This window comes from Bufo gargarizans, chromosome 11, assembly GCF_014858855.1.
Source record: "Bufo gargarizans isolate SCDJY-AF-19 chromosome 11, ASM1485885v1, whole genome shotgun sequence".
In the NCBI taxonomy this organism is placed as follows: domain Eukaryota; kingdom Metazoa; phylum Chordata; class Amphibia; order Anura; family Bufonidae; genus Bufo; species Bufo gargarizans.
In genome coordinates, this window is record NC_058090.1 from 15,513,336 (window position 1) to 15,528,470 (window position 15,135).

Here is a 15,135-nt window from a genome sequence, read left to right on the forward strand (position 1 = left end):
GAGTGGGAGGAGTAACTGTTGGAGTGGCTGGAGTAACTGTGGAAAGGTTGGACTGGGCAGAGTAACTTTATGGAGTGGGCGGAGTAACTGGGTGGAGTAGGCGGAGTAACTGTTGGAGTGGCTGGAGTAACTGTGGAAAGGTTGGACTGGGCAGAGTAACTTTATGGAGTGGGCGGAGTAACTGGGTGGAGTGGGAGGAGTAACTGTTGGAGGGGCTGGAGTAACTGTGGAAAGGTTGGACTGGGCAGAGTAACTTTATGGAGTGGGCAGAGTAACTGTGTGGAGTGTTTGTAGTGAGTAAAGATAGTAAACATTACACTAACCAATTGATTGATACATTTAAAAAGTGCACATGGCAAGCTTGATAGAGCGAGTAATGCACTTTAACTTTTATTTATTTATATAGCACATTTATTTGCAATGTTGTTGCCCAAAGCTCTTTACAGTTACATTAAAACATACATTTATAAAAACATTAGCAGCCGATTTGTGTAGATGGGCTTGAAAATGAGGCAGTGGTGGCAGTTTAGAAATCCTGTCCTGATTTTTCAGCTCACACTCTAGCTTTTGTCACTCTGCTGGCTGCTCACACACCTGGGTTCCTATGGCAACTCACTCTACAGCAAGGGCAGAGAAGAGCGGTTAAAAACAATCTGCTCCAACTTGCTCACTTCACTGGCGGTCGCCATCTTCAAACAGTTGCAGTTTAAAAATGATAAATCCTACAGCGAAGAGCTTTATATTGTGAGAATCACAAGACCCAGACCTACATTGTGATGCATAGCATGTCTCTGAAATATTAAAAATGTAGGCACAGTCGCAGTTTAGAAATTGCCCTTCAAATTTGAGGTGGCTAGAGTGGAGTTTCAATGAATGTCAATGGGCGGCGTGAGTTGCAAACAAATGGTCATATTGTGAAAACTATCAGGACTATGGCTTAGCCGTGGACATTTTTAGTGGCAGCAGGGATAGCTGAACGTTGTGATATAAGATTTGTGTAGGTGGGCTTGAAAATGAGGCAGTGGTGGCAGTTTAGAAATCATGTCCTGATTTTTCAGCTCGCACTCTAGCTTTGAACACTCCGCCATTCATTCCTATGGGACCAATTTCGCCACAAAAAGGCCGATATTTTGTGAACCATTCGGCGAAACGTTCCACAAAGTAATAGCACGCCAATCGGGAACAATCCGCACGTTTCGGTATATTACTGTCTATGTAGTGTAAAAACTGTGCGAGGAGTTAGGGTGGTAAATTTGGCTATAATAATAAGAATATATATGTGAGATAACAGTAAGTGTTTCCATCCATGTTTGACATCCGGTAGATAATACAGTTATGCCTCGGCGCGGAAATCAGCCACGAGATAAGGATACATTCAATATCATTGGGATAAAGTCTTGTTGCTCCCACATATTATAGTAACAGTGTATTCCAATAGAAATAACAACAATAATAGAAACCAGTTTATTTCTATTAAATAGGGAAGGTAAAAAGGGGGGATTTAAGGGTAAAAAGAGAGGGTAGGAGGAGAAGACGCAAGTAATGTTGCTGAGTACTTTGAAAAAAGGTTATTATTCATTTTCACACACAGCACAGCTGCATACACCCCATGACAAACACAGCTCCGCTACACAGCTGAGGGCTCATTCACATCAGCACTATTACTTCCATTCTTCTGCTCCGTTATAGCTGCAGCTTCAGCACAAGGACCAATCTGCACTGAGCCTCGGCGCAGATTCCGATTCCGGCCTGCAGGTGGCAGCACTGTATTGGAATATACTGAGATTTCTTTATATTGTAATAGATAAAATTCCATTACTTTATAAAAACTGCAGTCTAATGATTGCATGTTAGAGTCCACTTGGGGCCCCAAAAAAAAAAAAAAAAAAAAAGGAAAGAAGTTTAGTAAATAAAAATTGAAATCACCACCCTTTACCCCAAAATTTAAATATAAATGAACAATGAAAATAAATATAATAGGCATTGCCTCTAGGGATGAGCGAATCGACTTCGGATGCTTCATCCAAAGTCGGTTCACGTAAAACTTCGTTTTAATACTGTACGGAGAATACCGTAGAATTTATTGGCTCAGATGAGCCAAAGTTATTATTTTGCGAAGTCTTGCGAGATTTCGTGTAATTATTACTGTAAAAAACCTTGATAGGCTTGATATCTGTGGACCTTAAAGGGGTTTTCCAATATATTTTTTATTGATGACCTATACTCAGGATAGATCATCAATATCAGATCAGTGGGGGTCCGGCACCCCTGCCAATCAGCTGGTTGAAGAGAAGACCACGTGCCGTGCCAGCGCTGCCTTCATTGTATACCTGCTTGCTTTCAGGACGTTCCATTCACTTCAATGGGACGGCTCCTTCCTATTCAAGTGTATACTACAGAGCCGTCCCATTGAAGTCAATGGGACGGCTTAGGTGTAATTACACCCGGCACCCCCACCAATCTGATATTGATGACCTATCCCGAGGATAGGTCATCAATAAAAATATCTCGGAAAACCCCTTTAAGGGGACCCCTTTCTTGTGATTGGTGGGGTCCCAGCAGAAGGAACCCCAGTGGTCATAAATGCATCTCCTATGCTGTAAATATGGAAAAAACGCTTTAAGGCCTAATGCACACGGCTGTTGCAATTCGCGGCCCCTTATGCACAGGCGGCAGCCGGGAAGGATCGAGACACATTCAACTTTAATGGATCCGTGATCCGTCCGCGCCACAAAAAAATAGAACATGCGGTGCGGCGGCACGGACAGAAACACCACAAAAGCAGGGCTTTCGTGGAGTTCCGTGCCTCCATTCCGCACCTGCAGCTCCGGATTAGGGACCCATTCAAGTGAAGGGGTCCGCATCCGTGATATATTGCATATTGCAGAACCGCTGTTTGCGGGCCGCAATAGGAATGTTTAAGCTCATGTCTGAGGGGACGGTACGTAACCAGTGTCATGCTCCGCCCACTCAGGCCCTGCATTGGGCATATCAGTTCTACCTGATCAGTTCCCCCACTGTGAATTGTATGGAAAAAAACTGCCGCGGTTTTAGGACGTACAGCCTACCACGGCCCCAGAGGTGCTACATGGAAAACCAGACTGTGTGCGCTCTCTCATATTTAGGCCTCCTGCACACGACCGTATGTATTTTGCGGTCCACAAAAAATACGGATGACATCCGTGTGCATTCCGTATTTTGTGGAACGGAACAGCCGGCCCCTAATAGAACAGTCCTATCCTTGTCCGTAATGCAGACAATAATACGACATGTTTGGCGGAAACGAAATGCACACAGAGTGAGGCTACATGCACACGACCGTATGTGTTTTGCGGTCCGCAGAAAAAAAAACTAATGCCGTTCCATATTTTTTGCGGATCCATTGTAATAATGCCTATCTTTGTCCGCAAACCAGAAAAAAATAGGGTATGCGCTATTTTTTTTGCGGAGCAACGGAACGGACATACTGATGCGGACAGCACACGGTTTGCTGTCCGCGTTTTTGCGGACCCATTGAAATGAATGGGTCCGCACCCTATCCGCAAAAAAAAAACGTAACGGACACGGAAAACAAAATACGGTCGTGTGCATGAGGCCTAACTTCCATTTTTTGGCGGACCCATTGAAGTGAATGGTTCCGCATACGGTGCGCAGAAAAAACGGACACGGAAAGAAAATACATTTGTGTGCAAGAGGCCTTAGGAGAGCCGATAGGAGCGCTTGGCTGCACACGTCTACGCCTTTATTTAGCCAACGTTGCGGACCTGAGCTCCTGGACCCCCCACTGGTCAAACCTTTTGAACATGCATCTTTCTTTCAGCCCTCGGTTCTTATTGGTTTTAAAAAAAAATACAGGTACACCTCAAATATGCTGCTTTAGTAATCGTGTTCATCCTGAGCCTCCTGGTTCATGAACATAATACCAGAAATAATCATTATTCTGGCAGGAAATAAGAGAATGGGAACTGCAGCAGAACTCATTTAGCTTAGGACTTCAGTGATGGCGTGCCGAAATATCGCATCATTCGTCCGTCGTGTTTATTTTTTCAATGAGAGTAAAAGTTGTGGGCAGCCGGCAAAGAAAGTTGTCACAGAACTTCCCTTCCCCCGTAAGGAAATACTGTGGTGCTGTGGGCAACCAAAAGTCCCCATGGAGCCAAAATGAGTTCCGGCACTGTCGCACACCACAAACCTCTCCTGTTTTTACTGCCAGTGTAATTAGTAGTTCTGGTAGTATATCCGTGCACCAGGAAGCACAGGATGAACATTCAGATTCTATTTTGATAAAGGGACACTGTAAACATTACGGAAGGATACAAGTATAAAACATAGATTAAAGGGGTATTCTCATCTTCTAAAGTGAGTGCAGGCAAGCCTAGGGGACGCAGGAGTACTCCGTATCCTGCCGACATGCTGCCATCTGTCGGTGCACAAGGCTTACACAATGCCACGTCTATAAGGGGAACCGTGAGCATAAATATTCCCGTTTGGCTCAGGAATCAAAGCTCTGCAGCCGCATACCTGAGGAGCGAGGCGCCGTCAAGTCTGTGACCTGGGACTGCCGAAGACCTCGCGCAAGGAAAACACGGATCGCACAATGGCCGAGGAACAATGGAAGCTTGCACAATGGCCGAGGAACAATGGAAGGGAAACAATAGGCGCAGCATCAAGAGCGTCAGCGAGCGGAGAAAGTCACAGCGATCGCAGACCGAGAGGTGGACCCCTTATTAAAGGGCTACTCCAGCCAGAGCAAAGACCCTGCGTTAGGCCTCATTCACACCACCGTAGTTTTGATGCGCATCCAATCCGCTTTTTTTTTTTTTTTGCGGATCATCTGCGGAACCATTCATTTCAACAGGGCCACAAAAGATGTGGATGTGCGCTGTCTGCATCCGTATGTCTCACAGAGGGCAGGACGTAGCGATCCGCAAAATGAGGAACGCACACGACTGGTATCCGGAAAATGGACATGGCCTTATTCATAGTGAATGGCCAAAGAGGACAGGGATTCATAGGACATTAAAGAATCGCAGTGTCATGCCCCGCCCCCTCATCACGCGGTTGCGCTTTTTAGGGTCCATATTACAGCTGCCAGGTTTAGCTATGCTCTAGGCCCTAGGACGTCGCCATAGGGCGGTAGAACCATAATAGGTCCGAGTAACGTGGAGCTGGGTGCGCCGGTCTGAACATGGCCTTACACGGCGCGTGTCTGCTGGAGCGATCGAGGCGCGTTCGCCAGGATTGTTATATAGACAGCCTATCCTCAGATCGGACCGGAAACGCTCGTCTGCGGGCGAGTCATGTGTAATTAAAGGTCCTGGAAAACCCCTTTAAATACAGTCCCCGATGGGATTATTCTCCTATTTACCATCTTCTCCTTTCATTACTTTTGTTCACAATTTTTTCATTTGCTGTTTTTGGATTCTTAAAGGGGGTTTTCCAGCTACTGATATTGATGACCTATTCCTAGGAGACACTCGGGACCCCCGCCGATCAGTTATTTGAGGAGGCCACGGCATTTTGGTGAGCGCCTCTTCACATGTGAGCAAGAACAGCGCCACCCATTGAATAGTGGCCGTGGTTGGTATTGCAGCTCAGTCCCATTCAGAGCCGCTCCGAGGCCACGTGATCGATGAACATGAGGTCACTGGAGCACTGCGGTCTCGATGGGGGGTGCCGGCTGTCTCCTAAGAATAGGTCAACCTTGGACAACCCCTTTAATAAAGCATATCCCTCCCCCCCCCCCTTTATCTAGAAAGCGTCACGCCGAGGTGACCCTCAGGACATCAGTAAATGACGAGTGTTCAGTGTGCGTCTGGTCTCTCGCTCTCAGGCCTCCATAGATCACAAACTGCAGGGACTGCGGCAGAGGAAGGCGATCGCGCGGACTCCGCGTTTCTGTAAGGCCTCGTGCACACCGCTGTGTTTTCGGTCAGCGTTTTGTGCAGGCCGGATGCGGATCCATTCATCTCAATAGACCGCAAAAGAAGCGGACTGAACACCGTGGGCTGTCCACATCCATAGGTCTGTTCCGTGGCACCCGCAAAAAAACGGATACGGTCGTGTGCAGGAGCCCTAAGGCCTCTTTCACACGAGCGTGACGGATTGGCCCGGGGTGCGTTCAGTGAGGCTAGGTCTACACGACGACATTTGCCGCACCGTCGCGTGACAATTTGTATAATGATAGTCTATAGTGTCGCCCTGCGACTGCGCAATAAATCCATTCGAAATGGATTTTTCTGCAACTGTCATGTCGCAGTCGCAGTGCGCGGTGCAGTTGTGCCCTATCTGTCGCGTGGCACATGTCGTCGTGTAGACCGAGCCTGAAACTCGCACCATTTTGCAAGCAAGTTCAATCATTTTTTTCCGCGCGGGTGCAATGCGTTGTGCCCCAGCAGAACCAGATACCACAGTGCAGCACAAAATACCGCCCCTGCAGAACCAGATACCACAGTGCAGCACAATATACCGCCCCTGCAGAACCAGATACCACAGTGCAGCATAAAATACCGCCCTGCAGAACCAGATACCACAGTGCAGCACAATATACCGCCCCTGCAGAACCAGATACCACAGTGCAGCATAAAATACCGCCCTGCAGAACCAGATACCACAGTGCAGCATAAAATACCGCCCCTGCAGAACCAGATACCACAGTGCAGCACAAAGTACCGCCCCAGCAGAACCAAATACCACAGTGCAGCATAAAATACCGCCCCAGCAGAACCAGATACCACAGTGCAGCACAAAATACCGCCCCTGCAGAACCAAATACCACAGTGCAGCACAAAATACCGCCCTGCAGAACCAGATACCACAGTGCAGCACAAAATACCGCCCTGCAGAACCAGATACCACAGTGCAGCATAAAATACCGCCCCAGCAGAACCAGATACCACAGTGCAGCACAAAATACCGCCCTGCAGAACCAGATACCACAGTGCAGCATAAAATACCGCCCCAGCAGAACCAGATACCACAGTGCAGCACAAAATACCGCCCTGCAGAACCAGATACCACAGTGCAGCACAAAGTACCGCCCCAGCAGAACCAGATACCACAGTGCAGCATAAAATACCGCCCCAGCAGAACCAGATACCACAGTGCAGCACAAAATACCGCCCCTGCAGAACCAAATACCACAGTGCAGCACAAAATACCGCCCTGCAGAACCAGATACCACAGTGCAGCATAAAATACCGCCCCAGCAGAACCAGATACCACAGTGCAGCATAAAATACCGCCCCTGCAGAACCAGATACCACAGTGCAGCACAAAATACCGCCCCTGCAGAACCAGATACCACAGTGCAGCACAAAATACCGCCCTGCAGAACCAGATACCACAGTGCAGCATAAAATACCGCCCCAGCAGAACCAGATACCACAGTGCAGCACAAAATACCGCCCCAGCAGAACAGATACCACAGTGCAGCACAAAATACCGCCCCTGCAGAACCAGATACCACAGTGCAGCACAAAATACCGCCCCTGCAGAACCAGATACCACAGTGCAGCACAAAATACCGCCCCAGCAGAACCAAATACCACAGTGCAGCATAAAATACCGCCCCAGCAGAACCAGATACCACAGTGCAGCACAAAGTACCGCCCCTGCAGAACCAGATACCACAGTGCAGCACAAAATACTGCCCCTGCAGAACCAGATACCACAGTGCAGCACAAAATACCGCCCTGCAGAACCAGATACCACAGTGCAGCATAAAATACCGCCCCAGCAGAACCAGATACCACAGTGCAGCATAAAATACCGCCCCTGCAGAACCAGATACCACAGTGCAGCACAAAATACCGCCCCTGCAGAACCAGATACCACAGTGCAGCACAAAATACCGCCCCAGCAGAACCAGATACCACAGTGCAGCACAAAATACCGCCCCTGCAGAACCAGATACCACAGTGCAGCACAAAATACCGCCCCTGCAGAACCAGATACCACAGTGCAGCACAAAATACCGCCCCAGCAGAACCAAATACCACAGTGCAGCATAAAATACCGCCCCAGCAGAACCAGATACCACAGTGCAGCACAAAGTACCGCCCCTGCAGAACCAGATACCACAGTGCAGCACAAAATACCGCCCTGCAGAACCAGATACCACAGTGCAGCACAAAATACCGCCCCTGCAGAACCAGATACCACAGTGCAGCACAAACTACCGCCCCAGCAGAACCAGATACCACAGTGCAGCACAAAATACCGCCCCTGCAGAACCAGATACCACAGTGCAGCACAAAGTACCGCCCCAGCAGAACCAGATACCACAGTGCAGCACAAAATACCGCCCCTGCAGAACCAGATACCACAGTGCAGCATAAAATACCGCCCCTGCAGAACCAGATACCACAGTGTAGCATAAAATACCGCCCCTGCAGAACCAGATACCACAGTGCAGCATAAAATACCGCCCCAGCAGAACCAAATACCACAGTGCAGCACAATATACTGCCCCTGCAGAACCAGATACCACAGTGCAGCACAAAATACCGCCCCAGCAGAACCAAATACCACAGTGCAGCATAAAATACCGCCCCAGCAGAACCAGATACCACAGTGCAGCACAAAGTACCGCCCCTGCAGAACCAGATACCACAGTGCAGCACAAAATACTGCCCCTGCAGAACCAGATACCACAGTGCAGCACAAAATACCGCCCCTGCAGAACCAGATACCACAGTGCAGCACAAAATACCGCCCTGCAGAACCAGATACCACAGTGCAGCACAAAATACCGCCCCTGCAGAACCAGATACCACAGTGCAGCACAAAGTACCGCCCCAGCAGAACCAGATACCACAGTGCAGCACAAAATACCGCCCCTGCAGAACCAGATACCACAGTGCAGCACAAAGTACCGCCCCAGCAGAACCAGATACCACAGTGCAGCACAAAATACCGCCCCTGCAGAACCAGATACCACAGTGCAGCATAAAATACCGCCCCTGCAGAACCAGATACCACAGTGTAGCATAAAATACCGCCCCTGCAGAACCAGATACCACAGTGCAGCATAAAATACCGCCCCAGCAGAACCAAATACCACAGTGCAGCACAATAAACTGCCCCTGCAGAACCAAATACCACAGTGCAGCACAAAATACCGCCCCAGCAGAACCAGATACCACAGTGCAGCATAAAATACCGCCCTAGCAGAACCAAATACCACAGTGCAGCATAAAATACCGCCCCAGCAGAACCAGATACCACAGTGCAGCACAAAGTACCGCCCCAGCAGAACCAGATACCACAGTGCAGCACAAAATACCGCCCCAGCAGAACCAGATACCACAGTGCAGCACAAAATACCGTCCCAGCAGAACCAAATACCACAGTGCAGCATAAAATACCGCCCCAGCAGAACCAGATACCACAGTGCAGCATAAAATACCGCCCCAGCAGAACCAGATACCACAGTGCAGCACAAAATACCGCCCCAGCAGAACCAGATACCACAGTGCAGCACAAAGTACCGCCCCTGCAGAACCAGATACCACAGTGCAGCATAAAATACTGCCCCAGCAGAACCAGATACCACAGTGCAGCATAAAATACTGCCCCAGCAGAACCAGATACCACAGTGCAGCATAAAATACCGCCCCAGCAGAACCAAATACCACAGTGCAGCATAAAATACCGCCCTGCAGAACCAGATACCACAGTGCAGCATAAAATACCGCCCCAGCAGAACCAAATGCCACAGTGCAGCATAAAATACCGCCCTATCACCATCCTGGGGACGGCGATACAGTTGACTCCAGGAGGGCACTGCGGCCGCTGGCCGGGTGCATAAGTACCTGATGCTCCTGCAGTCATTTAAGGGGCGTCCTGACCTCAGACATTATATCGCTAGGCTATGCCCCCAATGTCTGATAGGTGCGGGTTCCACCTCTAGGACTGCACCTTCTTTAGATCAGAGCCCGCAAAGTGAAGGAGGTCGGGCGGCCCCTGGGCATATGGCCAGTCTGCCCTGCCAGCCGGTGGCACCCCCACCAGTCTCATAGTATCTTGTGGAGAGGGGATAGCTTTTAACAACCAGAACACCCCTTTAAGTGCCCTGCATTTGATGCATATTTCACACTCCGCTTTTCCTGTGCTTTCACGGCACACCTCGCCACATCCGCAGGCGTCACACGCTGTGCTTGTCGTGGATTTGCCTCAAGTTTCACTCTTTGCATTGCGCAAAGAATTCGCCGTCTGCGCTGCAGATCAATTTATGCAGAAATGGCAGTGAAATCCGCGCCTTCTCCGCTGCAGTGGGGGAAATCCGCAGCTAAAATCGCCATGCTGCAGATTTCAAATCCACACCGCAGGTCAATTTGCGCTGCCTATTTTTATGCCGCACGTGGAGGAGATTTTTAGTAGGTCATGTACTTAGGCCTCATTCACATCTCCGTTCTGAGATCCGGAAGACTGGTCCGGCACAGAGCAGCCTATACCGGATCCTCTGCATCCCCAACGGATTCGCATTGACTGCCATGGGGTCCAGCAGTGATCCGGCATAAATGTCAGGTTTGAGCCAGACAAAATAGTGCCGGCCATGTGCGCTCCGCAAAATGCGTAATGCACGTGGTCGGTGTCCGTGTTTTGCGGATCCGCAATTTGTGGACCGCAAAACAGTTGTGGATGTGTGAATGGACCCTTAGAGCCCGTGATTGCGGTCCGTAATGCACGGGCACCGTCCGTGGGGCAGGCGCATGGGGATCGCAGACCCATTCACTTGAATGGGTCCGCGATCCTTCCGTTCCTCAAAAAGATAGAGCAAGTTCTATTTTTTTGCGGTGCGGAAGCACGGAACGGAACCCCAGAAAGCACTCCGTAGTGTTCAATTCCGTTCTTCTGTTCTGCATCTCCAGATTTGCGGACCTATTGAAATGAATGGGTCCACATCCGTGATGCAGAATAGCCACGGAACCGTGCCCGTGTATTGCGGTTCCGCAAATGCGGTCCGCAATCTGAACTTTATTTGCGTTCCGTATACAGAACCATTTGTTTCAATGGTTCCGCAAAAAATAAATGGAATGTACTCCGTATGCATTCCGTTTCCGTTTTTCCATTCCGTTGAAAGATAGAACATGTCCTATTATTGCCCGCAAATCACGTTCCGTGGCTCCATTCAAGTCAATGGGTCCGCAAAAAAAACGGAACACATACGGAATGTACTCTGTATGTCTTCAGTATCCGTTTTTGCGGACCATCTATTGAAAATGTTATGCCCAGCCAATTTTTTCTTTGTAATTACTGTATACTGTATATACCATACGGAAAAACAGAACGAAAAAACGGAATGGAACCGGAAACACTACTCAAAAAAGAAATATGGAAAAACGGATCCGGAAAAAAACGGCCCGCAAAACACTGAAAAAGACATACGGTCATGTGAACGAGCCCTTAGGCTCGGCAGCTGTAAGGCCTCATGCACACGACCGTTGTTGTTTTCCGTTCCGCAAAATGGGGTTCTGTTATTCCGTGATCCGTTTCCGTTTTTGTTTCCATTGTGTTTCCGTGTGTCTTCCGTTTTTTTTGGAGGACCACCAGAAAAAAAGTGCAAGACAGGTTTGCCATGCAAATGATAGGAATAAAACGGACGCGGATGACAATTGGGTGTGCCTCCGCATTTTTTTAACGGTCCCATTGACTTGAATAGGTCCGCGAACCGTTTTTTACGGACAAGAATAGGACAGGTTATATTTTTGAGACGGACTGGAACCACGGACGCGGATGGCAAACGGTGAACTATGCGCATTTTCAATGGCTCCATAGAAATGAATGGGTCTGCACCTGAAACGCAAAAATTGGCGGAACGGACGTGGAAACAAATAACGGTCGTGTGCATGAGGCCTAATACGGATGCTAAAATGCGCCCAAGTGAATGAGGCCTAAGGGTCTGGCGACATGCCTCGCGCAATACCAGCAAAGTGTAAGAAATTAGACAAATGTCAATTATATTTGCAGTTTTATCTAATTTGCACCAAATTCCGCAATTAGAGATATGCTGCAGAAACGCACGTAAATCCGCGCAGATCTTCGTGCCGGTGAACACACATAAGATCGACACTAATTTCCATGTGGATTTATGTGCGTCTCTGCAGCGTATCCAGATGTCTAATTGCGTTTTTTTGTTGTTGCGGATTTGATGCGGTTTTGCCGCACGTCTCATCCTTCCATTGACAAGAGTAAAAAAACGCAGCTAAAACCGCAAGCATAGTTGACACGCTATTCAATTTGAAATCCGCACGGCAGCTCCGTCTGTGTACCGTAATCTCATGCACTTGGCTGGTAGTGTGATACGCTGCGGTTTTTCCGCATTGGAATCTGCGTTGGAAAAACCGCCTGTACTCTGCACCGTGTGGCCTTATGGTGCTGACTTCATGGTGGATGGAGATCACACGCCATCCCCTCTCCATACAAGTGTCCGGCTCCACCCTTCTGGGGGGGGAGGTTATATAAGACCCGGCTGAGGAGCCACTTCCCTCAGTCCTGGGGTGGAAGAAGCAAGAATTGAGCCACGATGGGCAACAAGGTGACTCGAGGAGACTTTGAATGGGTGTACACGGAGCAGCCGCACACCGCGCGCCGGAAGGAAATCCTAGGTACGGAGCCGGTGGTTTATAGAGTTATTATCGCCGTCATTTCCTTTGATTTAGTTCTTTGTTTAGTAAAATTGTCCGTATTAAATCTCTGCAAAGTTTATTAGGGCCTCATGCACACAAACTTATTTTGTTTCCGTTTTTTTTTTTCTTTTTGAGGATAGGATGCGGACCCATTCACTTCAATGGGTCTGCAAAAAATGCGTACAGCACACATGTCCTATTTTTGTCAGTTTTAGGCATTGTTACAATGGATCCACCAAAAAACATAGCATACGGGTGTCATCCGTATATTTTTTTTTTTTGCGGATCTGCAATTTGCAGACCGCAAAATACATATGGTCGTGTGCATGTAGCCTAAAGGGGCGGGCTGGGTGTCGCGTTGGGGCTCCAACTAGCTGCTGTGTCTTCGCCAGAGTATTCGGATTCCAGACTTGGGCAGTGAATGCAATCATTGCTCTGGGTGAAGGGCTCATGCACACGAACGTAATTTCTTTCCATGTCCGTTTTTTTTTTTTTTCTGCAAAACCATTATGTTCAATGGGTCTGCAAAAAAAAAAAAAACTGAAGTTACTCCAAGTGCATTACGTTTCCGTATGTCCGTTCCGTAAAAAAAATAAAAATAGAACGGACAAGGATAGTACTGTTCTATTAGGGGCCAGCACACGGACGCCATCCATATTTTTTGCGGACTGCAAAATGCTTACGGTCGTGTGCATGAGCCCTAAGGGTGCGTTCACACAGTCAGTGATTTTTTTTGTTGTTGGTCACAAACGCATGCAATGCACGTGGTTTTAATGATGCTGGTTTTTTAGCACGCCGCCGCCCTCCGGGGATCATCGTCCACACCTGAGATTAGATTCCAAACTGCAGATGTGATTGATCAGGAGCGGCTGGTGGGGCAGGTGATGCCGGGGCTATCCCATTACAGACTCCTATCCACAGCATAGAGCAGCGATCGGCAACCCCCGGCTCTTTAGAAACTACAACTCCCAGAATGTTTCACGCACTTCTAAATAACAAAAAAAATATAAACATCATGGGTATCATGACGAAAAAAGCCCGTACTATTAAAAGATAAGAATATTTTCCCCATAGGCCGAATGGCAAAAAAAGAAAAAAATAGAAAAACTAAAGCTCATAAACATCCAATTATGAAAAAGTACTTTATTGCTACCCCGGACGAAGTCACGCTGAAACGCGCGTCGGGGTAACGCCGTCCCAGGAGCTCGGGTCCTATCCTCAGTGGGTGAGTCTCTCGTATCTACACTCTGTGCAGACTTTCAGCTTATATTTAGGACATCGGGTCACGCCATATCCCGTCTGGGATTTAGATGGGATACACTTTAGCCATAGGTGCTTTACACTATAACGTGGACCCTGGCATCGCGGGTAGTATTTCCATCGCTTGTCCTTTTTATGTTATTCACTGCTGAGGACTCGCCTTTACAATTTATCATATCATGTAATTGGTGAATTTTTGATTGTACGCATATGTACTTGGATTCAGTGACCTGTAGGTTGCTGGGGTGCTGGTTTTCTCTGTTCTCTACCCTCCTTATTAATGGTATTTTATAGACTATTTGTTATGTAACAAAAAAGTACTTTTTTATTATTGGATGTTTATGAGCTTTAGTTTTTCTAGCTCATTTAGTGAGCTCTTCCTAGTTACAGCGTATATTGGGGAGTCCCTATATATAGCTGCAATATCGCAGTGGTTCCTTTTTTTTGGCAGGGATGCCCATGGCTGAATTTGTTTTTTAGGCCTCATGCAGACGACAGTGTTTTTTCACTGTCAGTGATTTGGCTTCAGTTGTGTTTCCTTGTGTCTTCCTTTTTTTTTTTTTTTTTTTTTCTGACGGGGGAAAAAAAAGGAACGTTAATGAAAAGTGTAATTTTATTGCACCAAGGTCTTGTAGAAAAAAAAACTAACACGGACGCGGATGACATACCAGTTGTGCATCCGTTTTTTTTGACGGACGCAGCACGGCGAGAGGCCACCGGACTAAAAGTACCGCGTCACCGCAGGGTGAACAGCCTGTCGGATCCGTCCTGCCGCGAGTGTGAAAGTAGCCTTCGGCATTGTTCACACAGACATCCAGCTTTATCACCTTGCCTGCATTACAGAGTGCGCGATGCCTGCAGCGGATTAACCCCGGTGAGGCAGAGCTGCAGTTAGTGTTTCTGTTTCTTTAGTATTAGGCTACCTTCACACTCGCGTTTTGTGCGGATCCATCATGGACGGATCCGTTCAGATAATACAGCCATCTGCATCCGGTAAGAACGGATCCGTTTGTATTATCTTTAGCATGACAGATCCGTCTTTAACACCATTGAAAGTCAATGGGGGATGGATCCGTTTTCTGTTGTGTCAGATTGTGTCATAGAAAACGGATCCGTCCCCATTGACTTACATTGTGTGTCAGGACGGATCCGTTTGGCTCAGTTTCATCAGACAGACACTAAAACGCTGCAGGCGGCCTCCAGAGCGGAATGGAGACTGAACGGAGGCAAACTGAGGCATTCT